General features: G+C 41.5%; 1 protein-coding gene across 4 annotated transcripts in view; it reads right to left on the reverse strand.

Moving 5' to 3' along the window:
- The window catches only part of NLGN1 (neuroligin 1), a 425,110-nt gene that overhangs the window by 301,640 nt on the left and 103,627 nt on the right, over window positions 1-19,843 (reverse strand). For 3 of the 4 annotated variants that reach the window (XM_088061109.1, XM_088061108.1, XM_088061106.1), the window contains exon 2: window positions 16,805-16,999. The gene's annotated coding sequence lies outside the window, so the exon portion shown is untranslated. Of the gene's footprint in view, window positions 1-5,597; window positions 6,086-16,804; window positions 17,000-19,843 lie in introns of those variants that run through there. The other variant, XM_088061107.1, reaches the window with a different exon arrangement.

Raw genomic sequence — 19,843 nt, forward strand, 5'->3', positions numbered from 1 at the left:
TTATTACAACAATAATACTACCTTTAATGCTAGTTCATCCCCCAAGGCAAGCTTTCATATCAGATTCATAAGAAAGATATCACTTTTGTATTTTCCTGGTGGGGAGGGTGTTAGTAATTCAAGATAAAAAAAACTGGAATACAGATAATACCACTTCTTGAGGGAGATCTCTGCAAACAAAGATGCTTGAATGAACTCAGATTTGTCCATGAATTGTTGTTCTAGCTGGATACAATTCAGTAACAGTTCCAAGCATACAAAAGCCTTGTTGTAGAGCTAGATCAATAACTAGCTTTTCAACAAGATTATTTTTTTTTTTAAGAAAAAAGACCAGCAAGCTTCCTTGTGGCAGAAAAAGGAAGCCATGCTTTTTGTTCTTGATCAGATGGTCAAGATGGTCCCAATTTCATCAGAGTAACTGAGATCAAGTTCCAACTCATCAGAAAATTCACAGACGTATAAACATAATTTGTTAATCACAAACCCAACATCTCTAGCTCAGCTCTGAAAGTGCTCTTGACTGGTATTACCAGGCTTTCCAGAACTGCAGAGAGCACACTACAACTTGAGTGCAATATTGGCATTAGAGGGATCTATCCACTTGAAGAGGTTGTTTCCTGTGATCTAGCATTCTGTACATCTGTGACTTTACTTGCATTTGTTCCAAAATGAATTTCATGCTTAACTTGTTTTTCTTAATTAAACTTCCTTTAGCAGTTTCTAATATGTGCATTATTAAAACTCATTAGTCCCATTCATGCCTGCCTGTCATTTTTGGCTTCATATTCACGTACCAAAGAGCTCTGCTGCTTTATATAGGAAGCAAATTAAATAATAAATATGAGAACTTGAACGTTTTATGAGTGTCAGTATGAGAAAGTGGCTGCAAGGCCCATAAGGTTTCACAAAAAAAAAGTATTACAGCTAAAGCTAACATGCTGACACATCTCTGATCTATAAAGTCTGCAGTAATGGTAGCAGTAAAGTGTTGTGCCATAGATGGGGAATTTTTCTCTCACATGAAATAGAAATAGGATATAGCACAGACTATATTTACTGTTGTAAAAAAATTTCAAATAAAATTTCCCAAAAGCTTAGAATATAACACCATTAAATGTCTACAAAGATTTACTCTTTCCATCCGACTTCATGTGTAGCTCCTATTATTCAGCTCCTTGTCCTCTTTTCATTTTCTACCCCTGTCTGTGAGAAAGAGACTTATTTCAGCTCTAGCACCCAGCCTCAGTCCCCCTGTGGTCACGTCCTGGTCACGCTGACCAAGACTCCAGTGACCAGAAGGTCTCCTGACCCATCTCATGTCTCATGGTGACTGTTCCAGGGCCCAGATTCTCCACAGAAATAAACCATTGTTGTGAAACCAGCTGAAGAAACAAAAGCCTCATCCCACAATGTCTGTTTTGCAGAGGCTTGAGGATGTCAAAATACTCAATCTGTAAGGTTTCTCCTGACTAAATTGTCGTTTTCTCCTCATGAATATTTCTAACACCGTGTGCCTACATAACACTTTACTGCTTTCAAGTACTGTTTTGGAAACTGGGGGACAGGGTTGGGAAGGCAAAAGTTAAGGAACAACTTTAAGTTCAGATGCTTCAGACAAAATGTAATTAAATAAAAGTATGAAATACAACTTAAATGTATTCCCCTCATTAAATTCCCAGAACCAGTTCAGAAGTGAGCTAATGGCTTCTCTAGGCAGGATGTGATTGAAGAGACTTAGAAAACATCTTTTTAAATTGCCATTTAAGTTCTCTGCTTCGTTAAAGGAATATGGCTTACTTGAAATGCAATAGTTGTAAAGTGTCCTTGACCACTTTTATGATTTTACAGTCATGTGTTGCTAATTTCCAAGCATTACATTCTCCCTTAATATGGTGCAAAAGACCCAACCAAGCATCAGCAGAAGGTAACAGGCTACCCAAAGGCAACACTAAAACTGATTATGCAGAAAATATTATGAGGACAAAACAGAAGAATTCAACAAATGGGGTAAAGAGAACTCAAACTGGTTTTCTTTTAATGGCCTCATGTCTTATTTGACCACAGCAGTGGAAAAACTATGTTACCCTGCTGTGTGCAGCCCAGATCTTTACATGGCTTGGTAACCATGAGGATATTTACAGTACAGACTCTGTGCCCCCTGGTTTCCCACAGCAGCTGGTCCCTCACACCACCTTTTGTTTTCTAGTGAGAAGTGCCATGGTGGAGTGGGTGCACAGCAAAATTAACGTGGGACTAAGCAGGCAACCAGTCACTTTTTATCCCTGGAGAGGACACAAAACATCATTAATGAGCAATTAATAGTTATGGCAACTAATTCTGTTGGAAAACACGTGGGGTCTTCAGAGGCAGGTGGAAATGTGCAGCTGAGTCACCAAGTAGCCAAAATTATTTCCCCCTGTAATTCTGCTAATTCAATAGTTATCCTGAGGGATGTAATGTCATAATTTGTTATTAAAATTACAGGATATGCTCTCAATATGTAACACATGATGAAGCTCTCCCATCACGTTTTTTGTTTTGTTGTTTGGGGGTTTTTTTGCATGCCCTGAGTCCCTCTCTCCCCCTTCCACACACACTCTTGTGCAACACCTGGTTATAAGGGCAGGCATCCCCCTCTGAGTGCTTGTGTTCCCTCACAATGCAGAGCTCAGAACCAGGGCTTCAGAAATGGAGATATGCCTCTAGGAAAGCCTTTCTTCACCAGTCAGGAGCTATTTTTTGTCATTATCTATTATTTTATCACCTGTTATACTTACCATGGAGGGATATCTGGGACTAATCACAAACTATATCATTTACTGGATCAGATTGGCAACTGCCCATCCTTTATTAAAAGAAATCCCCAGAGGCTTCTACTGGACCTCTAGCAAAATGTTGTATTTTCATTATTTGCTTTCAAAGAACGTCTGTCTCCTTTTGCCCTTCTTTTCTCACTATTTAATTTTTAAATAATTTCTTTTTCATGTGATTAAAAACCCATAATAAATATGACATCAAAGAAATAATTCAGAGCTAGTCAAGGATGTACAATGCAGCTCTACATTTCTATTAAAAAGGAATGTATATTTGCTTTTAATAAAGAAAGGCAAGCCAATCCATTATGAACTGAGACCACATCTAAGCCTCTGCTTTCTTCCCTTTTCCCCAGACTCCATTTGAACAATTAGAGTGGTTTAAGCTGGTGTGTATGCCAGTGGATATTAAAAATGTAAACTGATAAAAAAAACAACTGCCACCATTACCATGTTCAAATTCCTCCATTCACTTGCAAATCAATTTATCTGCCTACAGCCCTGTCCCAATCTTTAAATAACCCTCCTCAGCAGACTGCTCCACCTCCAGCCAAATAATCCAGAGAAAACCCACTTTGTTAAAGATGTTTAAGTATCAACAGCTAGGATATTATCTTCTTACCCTGCTCTAGGAGAAGGGGTAAGATAACCAAAGCAGCATCAGGACAGCAGCTCTTCTCCTCGCTCCTACACCCACTGCCTTACACAGCCTCAACCACTCTCATGGCTTTCGTTGTTACTTCAGTTAATCACAAAAACAGAGGTGTTCAGCCAAATCCTGCTTCCCAGCACACTTAGCATGATTATCCCCAGCCTCATTTTTCTTCCCACAGCCTGCATATGATTCGCAGGAAACGTACAGGATAAATGGGATCTCTTTGTGGGTATCTGAGGATCTCCTAATCATTTACTGCAAAACTGCTTTTGCAACATCACTGCAATCTGTAGCCACAGTCTAAGAAAAACGGTGTCATTTATCAAAAAGTAACTAAGAAGCAGTCTTCCTTAACCCTGCACCAGTAATGGGGGGGAGGGGGAAGAAAAAATAAATAATCCTTCCCAAGCACTATTTCCAAACATGGCTACTTAGCTCCCGATCTACAAATCTAATTTCAAAGATGCTGAAGTGGTCTGCGTGTTACAGCTGTGGAGCCCACACAAGTCTCAGTGCAGTCAATGGGAATCAGGATCTTTGAAAATCAGGGCCCTGAATAATGGGCTCTATTTTTAAATGCTCATTTATACCATGCACGGGTCTTTCTCTTGTCAGGTGCCGGTAATAAAGTACGTGCAATTTCATAAGTATCCTTTCCTTCAGCTAAGCCAGCCCAGAAAAGTAGGGGAAAATGTCCCAAAGCTCACAGTACTTCTCTTTCAGCAATAACAATAGTCTGTGGATGCACCAAAAACGCTGCTACTGTAAAAAACAAATAAACAAAAATACCAGCCTAGGTCTTAAGGGAGCATGAAAAGGTTATTGTGAGCATTGCCAAAAATGCACGGTTTCGGATGTGAATTACCTCTGAATTTACCAGCACGGTCTGGTCCCACTAAGGCTCTGGATAAATGCAAATATTGCCACAGTGGATGGCAGTGCTGGCAAAAAATAATTCCTAAAACAATTTCTCACACTTACGCTGAGAAAAAGAAAAATCTGCTTCATTTCAAATTCACAGAACATCTAAACGTGCTAAAAACATTCACTTTGATATTTATAGCTTCTATAACACATATTTCCATTTTATACTAGTGGATTTTAATGCCATAGTTGTTAGAGCTAAAACAAACTGGCCTTCCAGAAAGCCAGTGTCAAAGTAGCACGATATTCCTTTGAAAGGTCAGCAAATTTACAGAAGGAAAGGGCCAGTCCGATGGTGTCACCTGCACCAGCAAGAACGTTAACACTATAATCAAGCTCAGGTTTGTTTTATTTAAACAGTTATTTGAATGTAATTGCTCTGAAACCCTATGCATCGTTAAAATGATTCCAGATAACATCCTTTCTCCCGATTCCAAGGTAACTTTCTGCCTTTAATTATAAGTCAATTAATATTAAGTAATTTGACTGATTAATTTTAATTAAACCTGTTGAAAATTGATTTTCCTTTAGCAAGTAGAGATGATGCTCTAGTTGCGATCATCAGGAAAGGAGGATGGGGGGGCGGACGCGGCGGGGGGGGGCAGGGTTTGGGGGGGGAAGCAGGAGAAGCAGCACTCGGCACCCAGGCGAGAAAGAAGATGTCTGAAGAAATAAAAAAAGGCCCGGCAGCCGGGCAGGGAGCCGGGGCTGCTGGAGGCACCGGGGGCTGCGGGAGGCACCGAGGGCTGCGGAGCGCCCGGCCCGAGGCGGGCGGCGGCCCCGGGGCGGCGGGGGGGGAAGAGTTCTCCGGGTGCGGGGGGGTGTGTGTGAGCGTGAAGGTGCGTGTGGAAATGTCTCCGCAAACACCCCCGCGGCCGCTCCCGCCGCCGCGCATCCCCGCGGGCGGGCACCGCTCGGGCTCGCAGCCGCCGCAGCCCCCGCGCAGCCCCGCACGGAGCCCCCCGGCCGCCGACACGCACACACGGCTGGGGAACCGGCCCTGCCCAGCGCCCCCGGGCTCAGCCCCGCAGCCGCCCTGCCCTGCCCTGCCCGGGGCTCCGCGCCCGGCCCGGCCCCGCTCCATCCCGGCTGTGCCTCGCTCCTCCATCCCGGCCGCCCTGCTGCATCCCGGCCCGGCCGCCCCCTCCCTCCTCTCCATCCCGGCGCGGGCTCGCCCCGCTCGCCGGGAGCATCAAAGTATTTACCAGTTCACGGCCGCTTTCCCGCAATCGCAGCTGGAGCTGTAAATCCGCTGGATTCGCCTCCTCCGGCTCTCCCAGCCGCTGGGAGCGGGAGGGCTCCCAATAGCGCTCCGGACACTTCCCAATTATACCGATTTTTATATATTTTTCTCCCCTTTCCTGGGATCGGGGCGCGGGGAGGGGGGGCTGGAAATCCCCATCCGAAATCCAGCCTCATCCGTGCCGAGCCACCTCCATGTAAATCCGACCATCAGGCAGGCAATGGAAATGATCAAACGCTACTTCTCTCCGTCTGCAGGCAGATAATCCCACTAATCCAATAGATCTCCCCCGATCCGAAAGTGCCCTCCAGACGAATCCCTTTCGCTCGGTGTCCGGCGGGCGATCGCGGAGCCGCCACGGCGCCCGGAGGGGTGCGGGAGGGGCGCGGAGGGGTGCGGAGGGGTGTTAATCTTTTTTGGCTCCTGGATGCACGGCTCGCTCGAACCGCCGAGATCCCTGCTTTTTCCCCTATTACACGTTTCCACTCCAAATTGCTGCTGGATGAAAAATGGTACAAAGATACCCCCAGCGGCGGCGCGGCGAACAGCGCGGGCAGCCCCGGCCCCGCACCGCCCCGCACCGCCCCGGGCGGAGCGGCCCCCGGGGGAGCCTCCCGGAGCCCCGGGGGCTGGGGGGTCCCTCCGGCAGCGGAACCGAGCGCACGCACCCCCGCCAGCACCGGGACACTAAGGGATGGATGCCGGAGAGGGATGGAGATGCTGCACACACCTGCGTGCAGGTGGGCTGCAGCCTCTTGCTTAATTATACCCGAATTATGTAACTTATGTATAGTTTATGCAGAGAGATGTGATTTATACTCAAATGTTTCACACGGGTGTAATTTAGGATGAATCCACGGCCTTACTTACTTGGATCATCACTGTCTGCACGCAAGATATAAGTGACTCTTTGTTTCCCCTTGCTGTTTCTTGAAATCTTTTATTTATTTTTCATTGCTTCCTTTCTATTTCTAATTGAGAAAAAAAAAACAAAAAACAGTATTCTCTGACTCCAGCCCTCATGCTTTATAGGATCACAGCAGAGAATGAAAGTTGACAACTCAGGGGATGTGGGGAGAAAGGAAGGCCAGGTCAGGAGGGAAAGGAAAATAGTCCTTTGAATACTGATAGGTCTATTCATTTTTTAAGAACAGCCACAATCACACATTAAAACAATCTGAGTTAAGCCTCTTGCAGCGAGCTCATTAATATCTCCTCTTATTTCAGGAGAGACTTCCCTTCACATTTTGTTTAAAATCTGTATTTTGCTCCGCTAACATCCACCTCAGTTTAAAATACTGACACTAACCTAGCACAGCAAACCCACTCATGTTTCCAAGCCTACAGCCCCAGGCAAGGTCTGGAGGTGCCCGATAATTTGATCAGCTCTTACACCCTCACCTGAGAGCACATCCCAGTGGAGGGAAGGTCAGTCCCAGCCATGCTGGGCTATTTATGTCTCTGAGTCCCACTGAGGCTCTGCATCTAAATGCCCATGGAAGGATTGACAGGACACAGCAGCAGCTTATCCTGTGACATTCCCATGTACTGGAATAATCATGTCCTGGGCATGTTTTTCACCTGTCTCAATAACTATTATAGTCCATGGTTAATTAGGAAAGCCCAGAATTCTTTCAGTTTCAACACTTCAAATTCAACACTTTTGCTGTCGCCAAAAGCGTGCAGCTCTCAGGTACAGAAGGGAAAGGCTCTGCTGACAGGGCAATCCCATGAATGTTGTTATGTTGGTCTCAAGGGAATACTACATGGGAAAGAAAAAGTTTCAAAACTAGAAAGAAAATTTGTATATGAAAATCAATCACTTGCCACCAGCCACAGATCAACCAAAAGCCTAAAAACCATCACCAAAGAGGCAATAGCAGGTGAGATATTCTGCCATTCCTCATCTGCACAAAACCCTGGAGTAACTTTATCTTTGGGTTGTTCTTTTTATACTGAAAAGCAAGAAATGAAGGTGAAATAAAATAACAATGCTCTCCTTGTCACCAGATAAACTACTGGAATCCAAGTGTGCAAAGTTTTATTCTCCCTCCTCCAAGAAGGACGTATCTATGTTCCCCAGGTTCCCTGAGCCACCATGTGAACATCTCCTTGGAGTGCCCTGACTATCATTTAACCAGATTACCCTCTACTAACTGTGGGGGGAAATCTACCCCTTTATCTCTTTACCATGCCTTCTGTGGGTGGCAGGAGCTGACAATTTACACCCAACTTGCAACAATCCCGCCTTTGGCCACCAAGTCTCCATCTGGTCCTAACCCATCTTCACTCCTGCAGAAATGGCACCAAACTGTTGAGCAGGTTAAGTTGTCCCTCAAGTCCCTCTCACAGCAATGATGTGTGATATCAGCTCATTCACACATCACTTTTGCTCTGGCCTGTCCCCAAGATTGGGGTCCCTTTCTAAAACTTTTCCACTGTCTTTCACTCTGCTTCAAACGTTTCTCCCTGTTTCTTCCCTCCAGGGGCCTCAATGGCTCTCGTCTCATCCAAAATACTCCTGGGGAAAGAGGAATACTGACTTGTGGAAGGCAACAAGATTTGCCTCCATCTCCAGAAAATTGTACAGGTCCAGGAAGGGATATTTGGCTGGGAAAACAAAGTATAGGGCTAAGCTCTCTATACAGAGGTGTGATAGCAACAGCTGAGCCTACATAGGGTGGCAATAACAGATTACATTCTAATTCAGTAAAATAATATATGACATTCCTGTATTACCAGTGGCTGATGCTGGTTCAGTTTACAGCCAGGACATCCTTGCCTGTAAGAACTAAGTGATTTGCACACTCATTTATTTTCATATACATATATATATATATTTATATAAGGTTGGAACTACATGATCCTTAAGGTGTTTTCCAACCCAAACCATTCTATGATATACACACCTTTATGCCTACATATAAATGTCTAAAGAGTGTTTAGATTAATTTAAAAAAGTGGAGAAGTGCCTGTAATTGATTATAACTTTGTTAAATATGTTTTAATACCCTGCATGTCAAAAAAATTACATTTTTATTGCAATCTAGGGAATGCAAAACTGGTTTAAAGACTGGCAATATTTAATATTTAGTTCAGCTGAGTCTTAATAGGGTTGTGTTATCTGCATTTATTAAAAGAATGAAAAGAGAGATGAACTGAAAATCTATTGAAATTTCAAAGGCCAGCATCCTGCAATATTATAAAATTCTCCTCTGTTCTATTTTCTCTGTTTCAAGAACATAAAACCCTTCCTACAACCCTCATGTAAGCAACTAACTTCCAAAAAGAGCAAAACATACAATCAAAAGCTGAAAAGGAAAAAGCTCCCAACTAGCAATCCAAGCTAAAATGTACATGGAGATACATAAAGTGTGCACCCAAAGCTTTGAAGGTAGGCAAGTTTTTCGATGCAACACAAGTTTCATGAGCTATTGAAATATGTAGCTTAAGACAGTCAAGATTTTCTTGCAAATACAAATTTTATCAGACTGTGTTTCTCAAAAGAAAATTAATCTTTCTAATAGGTAGAACAGGTGGAACTGTTTACATGCACAAAATACTAAATATTACTTAATTTATCTGTCTTATCACAGCTCATTAAGCTGTGTCTTGCAATAACTTTATTATATATTTTCTTTGATTTCATGAAACTTAAGATTGCTCATCTCTGTGCATTTAAATTCTTTAGATAGCCCCGATTGCCAGATCTTTAATGAAATTATAATGTCTGTTTATGAGCTGCTGTAGTTAGCTGTAACTGCTGAGTTATTGCCATTCATTTGGTTTAACCTTGCCAAGAAGAGCCACTTAAAGAGGCCATCCCTCTTCACAGAGCATCTTCACAAAGGCACAGGGCCCTGACAGTCCTTCAGGCTCTCCAAGCACAGTTATCATTTGCTTTCTTCAGTATTGTTCTTTTGTACTAAAACAAATACATTTTAAAAAACCCACAATTCTTTGTTGTATGGCAAAGAACTCACTTGAGCCTGGTTGGAGTCTCTCATATCAAGAGTCAAGAAAATTAGTAGCACTAGTGTGAGGGTTCTGACTTTAATTTCTTCTTGCCTGCAGAAGTCCCCAGTTCTCCTGTCCCCACGGCCTCACCACCACCTCTGCTGTCCTTCAGTGCTCAGGGATTCCCTTCCTCACACCCACGATGGGAGCTGTGCATTTTGTCATCTGATGGGATTTGTATTCTGACATCATGCAGGTTGTCCTCGGTGACATTCACATTTTATCATTAGCACCTTGTACTGGGATGTTTAATTGCCTATGTTGTATCTCTGCACTGTAGATTTATTTTGCATTTTCATTTAATTAACAGCCATGACCAGTGGTCTGATGGATGGCAAAGCATTCTGTGAAGTAGAATCCTACTGGATTAAAAGCTTTGCTGGAAGGTTTAAAACACCCATTCAGCCTGAAGTTCTCAACAGCAGTTTTCTATAAAGTACCAGGTTTCCAAAACACAGTGCTCGAGGCCATGGGAAGAGGAAGCAAACAGGACCCAAACCTGATGGATGACACAAACCCTGTTCCTACAGACTCATCTCTCTCCAAGTGCTGACTGGATGCTCAGATGAGCACAATCCACCCATGGTTATTCTGAGATTTGGGATTTCAGGTTCTTTCGGGCACTGTTAAAAGACGGATATTGATAAAAGGAGCCATTGCCAGTGTTCTTACTGGAACTTAATCAGTAGATTACACCACATTACAACACTGTGCTTGCCAGGGAACTCTGAATTAATTATAAAATCCATTTCCTTGTTTATGTGGCTGCAAATACATTTAGTCCAGAGGAGTTTTATGACTTTGTTCCTTCCCAAAATTTCAGTTATTATTTGAAGCCATAATCCAGCTGTACCTTGGTTTTCAGTGACCCAGTAGAGGAAACTGTGGAGCTAGACTTTGTTTTTTAAATTATAGAAAGCATTTAGACAAAGAGTTTTCTGTTCATACTGTGTGAAAACCAACCAATTTCTAGTTTTTCTAATTAAATTAGTTCAAATCTAACACTGAGTACATACTGTATTCCACTTCCAGCGTGCTGAGTTTGAAAGCACACGGGGACATTCCGTGAAGGAGCTGCTGCTCTGAGTCACTGTTACATGCAGTTTATATTCATTTAGACCCAGCAAGCAAATGACAGAGAACTATGGGCCAACTTCATCTCTCATGTGATGAAATGGAAGTTAGAGAAACCTCATCAGAGACTTTTCCTTCCTAATACTTAAGCTCGGCACGAAAAAAAAAAGAACGTGTGAGCTGGATTGCTAGCATTTACAAGTATAAACAGGAAACTGTTTTCCACATGCTTGTGCTGTGCCATACCTTTTCCTTTTTCACCAGTCACTTTGCATAGGCAAGGAAAGCTGGAACTTCTGTGAATTAGGACTTGCCGGAACCTTGACACTCTCTGTACTGACAGAGCATTTTAGGTCCTGATTTAAATCAGTCAGTAATAAGATGACTGTGAAATACATCATGATTTTACTACCAGCTTCTCTTGGCATCTGTTTGCCTCCAGTTACGATTGCGCCGATAACTTGGTGACCTATATAATTAGCCTGGCTGTCATTATGGCTACTGGCCACAAGAGCCAAAGATGTTTCTTAAATTTTCTTTTCAGATGCACCAAATAACATGATCCATTAATTAAAACCCAGGCAGTCACAGTTAATTCCTGACAACTGAAAAAGATGCAATTTGAAAACACTCTTAAAAAGCAGTAAATCACTTCCAGTCTGCTTTGTGTGAGCTGCATTTGAAAGAGGCTGGGCTGGGGTTTGGGTGCTGGGCTGGGAGTAGGGGCAGAGCCCTGCTCTGCTTTGCCAGTGGCTGGGTGGAGACCTTGAGCAAACTCTTTCATCTCTCCTGCCTTTAACTCTGTCTAATCCATCTTGATTTTTTGATCACCAGGGCAGAGACAATCTTCCCATACCAAGGAGAAGGGGGCAGGCACGTGGGGATTCCCAAGCTGGGGAGGAGAGGGAGGTCAAGATGCAGCCTCTGCCAGCCTCAGGTGTTTGCCTGCAGGTGCAGCAGCAAGTCCATGTTCCTGCAGGGAATTGAGAGACCTCTGGAAGAGTTCATGCACCCCTGAGGGTTGTGTGGGACTGACTGGTTTTGTGGAAGGGTCAGTATGAGGAGTGCTTATGAAATTCTGCCAAAATAAGGAATAGGAAATAAGAACTGACAGAAAAACATTTTGTAAAGGACACATTCCTGTATTTTGCATAAGTGGTGATGGGAAGTCCAGGAGATAATATCAATATGAAAATACCATTGTACAAACATTGTAGCACATTCACCTGCTTATTTTAGCAAGTCTTAAAGCTTGTCATGTCTGGGAATCCAATTCACTGCACAATGACAAATGACACAAAATTGACATGTACAGGCAAGATCACACAGGCAAAGCAGAGAGAGCAGAAATTGCCAAAGATCTCCAAAGCAAAGACACCTGAAGAGCTCCTGAACTGAAGGATCCAGAGAAGCATCTTCTCTAACAGGCAATGAGAGGGGCAATAATCCTTCTGAAAATACAACTACTTCTAAGAAAGTAAACTGAAGGAAGATAAAATCACTTGTTATTCCTGAAAACCTGACTGTAGTGTGAGTGAGCTGTTCTCTATAGCCCAATAACACTATTCCTGTAAAATCTAACAGTCCAGATGATTTAATAGCAGATTAGCAACAACAAAATTCCTCATTGTAGCTGTGTAATGGGTGCATGTTAGGTTATGAGGCTTTGTGTCTCTTGCTGGGCACAGACATGAGATAGCACCAGATCTACATGGTGAGGAACCCTGGAAAACTGGACACACCAACAGCATCCCTGCTCTATGCAAAACATCTGCAGATCCCTCTGTCTGCTATGGCAGGAACAACAAAACCTCAGGGAACTGAGCTGGCATCCATATAGGCAGACAAGAAAGAAAAAGTAAAAAAAAGAGGAAAAGAGAAAGAAACAGCATTAGAGAAACTGCAGCAGCCTAGAAGCCTATTATTTAATTGATGTCATAACCCAGGAGAGTGTATGATCCTCTCTACATGGTCATGTCACAGAGTGCTCTCTACATGGACTTTGAAACTGCAGCTGATTTCTATAACAAGAGCAGCTACAACCATCTGAAAGTTAAACCTATACAAATACTTTGTAATACTTATCTGTGGCTGAAGTGAATCCCACACCCAGAAAGACATGACTTTGAATTTTAATTTTCAGATTTCTAGGTCTTGATTGCAGAATACTACTTTTTCTCCCCCCACATCTGGCATTTGCAGAACTTAATGAACAATGTCTCTAGCATTCAGAATTAGCACAATACAGCTTTGTCTCCTGTGTGCCAAACTTTGGCATTCCCTTGCTATAGAAAGAGAGCACACTGGCTCTCAAAAAGTAGTTTCTTAGTTAAGATGAAAGAATTCATTAGTTTTCTATTTCTCAGGCCTTGCACTTCCTTTGCTATTCCAGACAACTAGAGCACCCAAATTTCCTATTTCAACTAATAATGACGCTATAAATTTTTTGCTGGCAAATGTTATTGCTCCAGCTGACAAATTTATTCTGATAGCTGAGAAAAAAATAAAAATAAAAAATCCTGCAGTCACCTCTGAGGTCTGTGCATCAGCCAGTAGAGGGTGCAGGAATTGTGGCTGCATTCCCCACACACCTGAGCCGGCCACTGCTGCTGCTCCAGCTTCTTCCTAAAGTGGGCAAATATAATATAGCACCTAACGTTGTGTTATGGGTCAGTCCAATATTAAATAATGTGTACAAATTGAAAGGTGTCTGTTTTTCTCAGCTTTTCGTTTTGTCTGTTCACAACTGTTCTCAGTGTTTACAGTGATGCTGGACTTGTGCTGCACACAGGAAATTCAGACTGCAAGAGAGGTTTGCAAGCTCACATTTAAATCCTAAGAGATGTCTGGATGATATTTTCATAGTCACAGGATTAAAAAGAAAAGGGTCCTCTCCTATAAAAAAAAAGGGGTTTTTTCCAATATTCAGGCTTCAAGCAAACAAACTTCCACTTGAAATATTTCTCTGTATTCCCAAAAGAATTTCCCTGGCACTGGGAATATTGGCTTGGAAAGGTGATGTGAGGTAGAGAGGGGTTAAGAGGTGTGCAGAGGGGATGTTGCAACAGCCCTTGTTAAAGGGAAATTATCCCAAGGCAGCGTTTCCCCTTCCACCCGTGGGCTGCACACTCTTGGGTGATGGAGCTACTGATGGGCAGCCACCACTCCACAGCACTTTTCAGACCACTTTTATCCATATTTTGCAATAGGGATGGCACAGATGTGAGTCACACCTGTAGGAGCCCATTAACACACCTGCAGAATTTCACATCTGCAATTCCACTGGCAATGCCTGCTCCACCCAACTCTCCTGGAGTCTGCCACTGCCAAAATAAAACACTGGGATTTAGAGGGGATTTAGGCCATGGGAACCTAAGCCCAGTGTTTCAATCAGCCTAAAACTCTGTTAGAGTCAGCTCAGCACCAGCAGAATAAATGAAAATACAACATTGAACTTGGCAACTCTGAATCATAGAGGTGAGCAACTATCAAGAAATGATCGCAGTGTAATAATCACAAGATACAGAGCATGAAAAGGTTTGTGACAGGTGAAAATGAACACATTTACACCACATGGAGATAAAATTTGAGTCAAAAATGAAGGCTATACTTTTCTTTTTGAGAAAGAATTTGTTGATCTAAAGACCAAAACAAAAATTCTTGTCTCTTCAGCGTGTACTAAATAACTGACAACATCTTTCAGCATTGTCTGAGGTTTGATTGCAGGTTACCTTTCAAAGATTAGAAAAGATAAATCACCTTACATTAGCACACCTATCTGACAAAATGACATCTCAGAGTGGCTTGATAAAATATGATGGTAAATTTTACAGGTCAATAATCTCTGCCTGGTATGAGCAGAGTCGGTGTTGTCCACTCCTTTCCTACAGAGCTATCAGCGGTGGAAACAACCAGCAACATCTCAAATGAAATGTCTCAGATCTCAGCACAGTCCCTGCAGCCATCCAGTTCATCAAAGTAAGAAACAAGCTGAGGAGAGCTCATGTTCAATGATGCTCTGAGGGAAAATGACTGCCTGGCATCGGCTCTGGAAGTAGGATGTGGCTGACTGATGATTTCAGATTGGTTTTTTTGAAAATACTGGGTAAATTGAGTAATTTGAACCAATCATGGAATATATTGTGCAACACAACATTCTTCTACCCTGCAGCCTCACTTCTGGGAAATCTGAAGTGGTGGGGAGTACATTTATCAAGAAAATAATGACCCCAAACAGACTCCTTGAAGCCTAAGGTGGTTTTTTTATAAGAGGACTCAAGGGAACTAATTAGGAGGAAATAGCTCCTCAATGTCCTGAGTGAACTCCCACTGAGAAAATAAACAATTTACTGATTCATGCAACTCCAGACATCCAAAGATAGTCATCTTTATGACATGTTTTTTGCAAATATAGAACATAGAATGGGATGTAGAGGAAGTGTTTGATAATGAAAGGTGTCTATTCAGGGATAGACACCATCATTTTTGAATTTTTATCTCTGAATTTGCAATTAAGATGTACTAAAGAGGTGTATATACTGTATATAATTCAAAAATTAAGTTAAAAAGTTGAAAAGTTGAGGTTACTTTCTACCTATTTTTACAGCCATTAACCAATTTCCTTCTATGTTCCATTCATTCTTTGGAAAACAGGATGTGCAGGAGTTTTGGGTGAGGACAAACTGTCAAGGAGCAAAAGTTTTAGAACCAGCTTTGAAAACACTCAATTTGCAAATATGGAATCTTTTGGGCCTCGTCCCCAGAAGAGAAGGCCAAGCATTTTGATCAAGAAAGGAATAAAGTCCTGAGAATGGAAAACAGCAGCAGCTCATGTATTCCAAAGGTACAGACACCCAGAAATAACGTGGAGTGTCAGAGGGAGGGCTGGCAAGAGCCAAGGACAACACATTAATATTTAGACTGAGCATCAGCAGAAATGTCCTGTCAGTGTGATGTGTGGAATCATCCTAAGGGAAGTAACTGAAGCTTGCTGCTGACAACCATCACTTTTCAGCATTTCAGGCTGGCAGCTCTGTTTCTACACCATTCTCATCAGTCCTTTCATTTTATGGTAAACAAAAGGAAAATGTATATAGTTGATACCATCAGCAATGGACCTATATGAAATGGCTTTGTTTTGTGAGAAGCTGAAATGGAAAGAAATGAAGAAGTGAGAGATGGGGCCCCCAAAATAAAAAGGATGTGTTTTTTTATGGCTCTACAACATAAATGGACCTGTTGGAGTGAGGCCAGAGGAAAACACAAAGATTTGGAGCCCCTCTGCTCTGGAGCCAGGCTGGGAGAGCTGGAAGTGTTCACTTGGAGAAGCTCTGAGACCTTAAAGCTGTTTCCAATGCCTAAAGGACCTAAGAAAGAGGTGAAGAGGGACTTTTAACAAGGGGGAATGACTTTAAGCTGACACAGAGCAGGTTTATATTAGAGATGAGGAAGAAATTCTTTACTGAGAGGGTAGTGAGGCACTGGAACATGTTGCCTAAAGAAGTCCAAGGCCAGGTTGGACAGGGCTTTGAGCAGCCTGGTCTAGTGGAAGGTGACCCTGCCCATGACAGGAGAGTAGAACGAGCTGATCTTTAAAGTCCCTTCCAAACCAAACCATTCAATGACTCTACGACTCACTTGGAATTTTATTAAAATGCCAGAACCTTGACAACATCCTGATTATGTTTCCATGACTTATCTTAGGGCCTTATATGAGGAGCTCAGAAACACACCAAAAATTTGGAAGGAGCCTTAAGAAAGCACTCTTGAACAAAACTAATGTGGCAGGGTGTAAAGCTAAACTGCTTTTTGTTTTCATCAGTGGATATCTACAGTTAGAGCCTCATTCTTTTAGGATTCTGAGGATATTTCTCATGGCCAATGGAGAGAGAAAAAACAGGTTTTGAGGTAGCAATAAAGACTGAGCACACTAGTGTCATACATATTAAGCAATACACACATTCATTCACACACAGTATCCCTTCTTAATGTTTCAGTTCCCTCGTGCTTTTCATGTGCTCTCTTTAAAAAGGCTTGTCAACACAAATTTTCTTTCAAGTAAAAGAAGCAATTCCTTACTGTAATTTGACAATGAACATTTCCTAGAGAAATATGTTAGATTCCAGCTGCTCAGTTCCAATCCATTCCATGCTCATGGCTTTGATTTCTCTTTCTCCTGCTCATGTCCCAGCCCATCCTCACTGCTTATGTCCATACAGGTTAGGCTGCCAGAAGTTGTGGTCAGAGCCTGCTGCATTTCAGACTTTCTGGATCCTGTGAAAGAAGCATACAAAGATTTTCATACTGGGCATCTCTACCCCTGAAACACTTCAAGGGCTCTTCTCTCCCTTTCATTTAACTGTGGTTAAATCTCGTGTGAACACCTTCTTCATGGTACCTTCCCATGTCCCCATGGCACAGTTGTGACTCACAATTTAAACCCCACAATACCTCTACTTCTGGTCCTGTGTGCTTTTATGTCAAAAACCATGGTGTAACTCAAATGCAGGTGGATTGCATGGATTACAAATATGGATTTGTTCATTAGCAATGCTCCCCTGCTGTAACTACAGCTAGAGCACCTTAGGGAACAGAGTTGTTAATTCTGAGTGTTCAGGGGGGACAGATTTGCAGCTGTGCTGTCTGAACTTTCTGAAAGCACAACACTCATTTCACAGGTAGTGGCCAAGCCACCAAATAAATGCTGTGAATGCAAGAAGAAAACCTGATGCTCAGAAATCCATAAGCTGCCAGTGGACTAAAGAGCAAGGTTTTCACCCTCCCTTTTTCATCCCAGTTTACCCTAAAGCTGCAGGTATCATGTGCAAAGCAAGAAATTATTATTACATCTTAGCTGTGGTTTGACTGTGCTTCCACAAGGTGGAATAGAAGCTTATGATAATTAGTGATTAAATATAACTGTGGCTAAAAGTTCTCACATTTGTTAAGAAAGTATCAATACAGTTGGGGAAAAAAAAACCTGTAAGTTTTTAATGTATTAAAGCAACAAAATTATTAAGCAGAACATCAAGAAAAATAAATCTTGTCCACCTGTTCTAGGTTTTATTAGGTGCCAACATGATACCATGATCTAGAAAGGATTATATGTGGTACAGGTGAGTACAAAATGTTGCTGCAATCAAACTAACCTGGGCACAACATTCACCTAAAAATGCCTTAATGGACTAAGATAATGGTGTGAAATGGGGAAAACCATTATTTGCTTCACATTCTCTTTGTGTTTGGGGCCCATGAATAAAATTTTGGGTGAAAACTATTTGATATCTACATTTGGTCATCAAATAAATGTTAGAGTAAATTTTACCTGGCTTATAAAAGAATTTTGCTAGAAAGAAAATTTAGAGAGTTCATTTTGACTAGATATCACCCAAAAGAAGATTTATGTATTATAAGGTTTATGTCATTGTATATTGGTGAAATGTGATTGCTTACAACTTCCAGTTTCACTCTCCTTTCTGGGTTCTCAGAAAAACCCAGCAGTCATTTATCTTTGATTTAATCACAATTTGATGCCTGCTTAATATACACACAAGTAATAATTCAAGACAGCACAAAATGTGCATTTGACAGACTTCCAAAAGACACCAATGCATTTTAACATTTTTGCATTTCCAGGCATAAATTCACGGGTGGCTCTCACAGGAAATGACTTGAAAAATCCTGTGCACTAATATGTTCTCTACAGAATATTCATTTGCTCAGTGTTTTCAGCAGGATGTTCTTCATGCTTTATTTCCTGTAATGCTTGTAGGATTGGGTTATTCAGAGACCCTGTTATTATTTACCTACACTACATCATCACCACTCAAAACACCCCAAAAATGGGGATTTTCAGGAGTTTTCTTCTGCACAGATTGTAGTGATTATAACAGTCTACAGAAACTCTCTATAAAATTTGGCTGACAAAACTATGCTCTAGAGAGCAGTGGTTAAATAATAATATACATAATGTCATTGTTATATTGATTTATACAGATGTGACATTACCTACGCTTTATGTGAAAGAAAAAAGACAGTTAATAAAAAGGAAAATCTAGTCATATAACTTATTCAATCAAGAAAAAAATCTTAAACCAATATTGAACAACAGGTATACATTATTCTCTATCTCACACCTGCCTTCTGAAACATCCCCAAAGCAAGCATTTTATAACTAAAAGAGCAAATCAGCTCCTAGATCAAGCTTCTTACAGAATATATTCACAGAATATTTGGTCTGACTTGGCCAGAAAAAAGATTTCTCTAAACAAATCTCTCAAAATAAAACATCTTTTCCTGGAAACCTATCAGCTCATTATTAGTTCTTTAGGAAATTTTGCATAATTAACAGTAAAGGGTAGGTTCCAGATGTTCATGAACTTGTTACTGAAGGGGGATTAAAACTTATTTTAGGCTACATTAGAAGTTTTTGACGGTACATAGATTTATTTAGCAGCTGCATTAAAGAAAAAAAAAAACAACAAAACACATTCCTGTACACAGACCAAGCTAGGTTTGTAATAAAACTCTTGAGTGAAAAAAAAACCCACAAAACCAAGTAAAAGGCACTCTGACCAATCATTATTGCAATCAACATATGTTTCTCAAATTGTTTTTTGGCTTAAATAAAACTGAGGCCAGAGGACACCTGGAGGCCTCTGTCTCCTAATGAAAGAAACACATCTACTGAGACAAGATCAGATTTCATATATTTGCTTTTCCCATTGAAAATACAGACTGTGTTTCCAAAGATTCATAACCCAAACTTCTCCCCTTCAGCTCTGTAATGATGAAATGACCAGACTGAGAATCGGCTCCTGCTCAGATTAAACCTCCATGTCTTCAGTGATTCCTTAACCCATCTACAACACAGCTCTTTAAAGGTGATGCTTGGTTCAAAACGACAGAAAATTAAAATATTAAGTGAATTATAATGTAGAATATAAACCCTTACTCTCATATAGATTAAATATTTGATTGTTCCAATGAAATATTTGTGTAAGGCAAGAAAACGGGATGAAGAAAGAAGAATGGTAAACTCAGAGGAGAAAGTTACAAGAAGGATTTTTTTCTGCACTCCTTTTTATGGAAAATTTAAATAATTTAGGACCTGTGTAC

The sequence above is a fragment of the Pseudopodoces humilis genome, chromosome 11 (genome assembly GCF_049639895.1).
Source record: "Pseudopodoces humilis isolate 2021_Gansu_Grassland_sample_001 chromosome 11, ASM4963989v1, whole genome shotgun sequence".
NCBI classification, from domain to species: Eukaryota; Metazoa; Chordata; class Aves; order Passeriformes; family Paridae; genus Pseudopodoces; species Pseudopodoces humilis.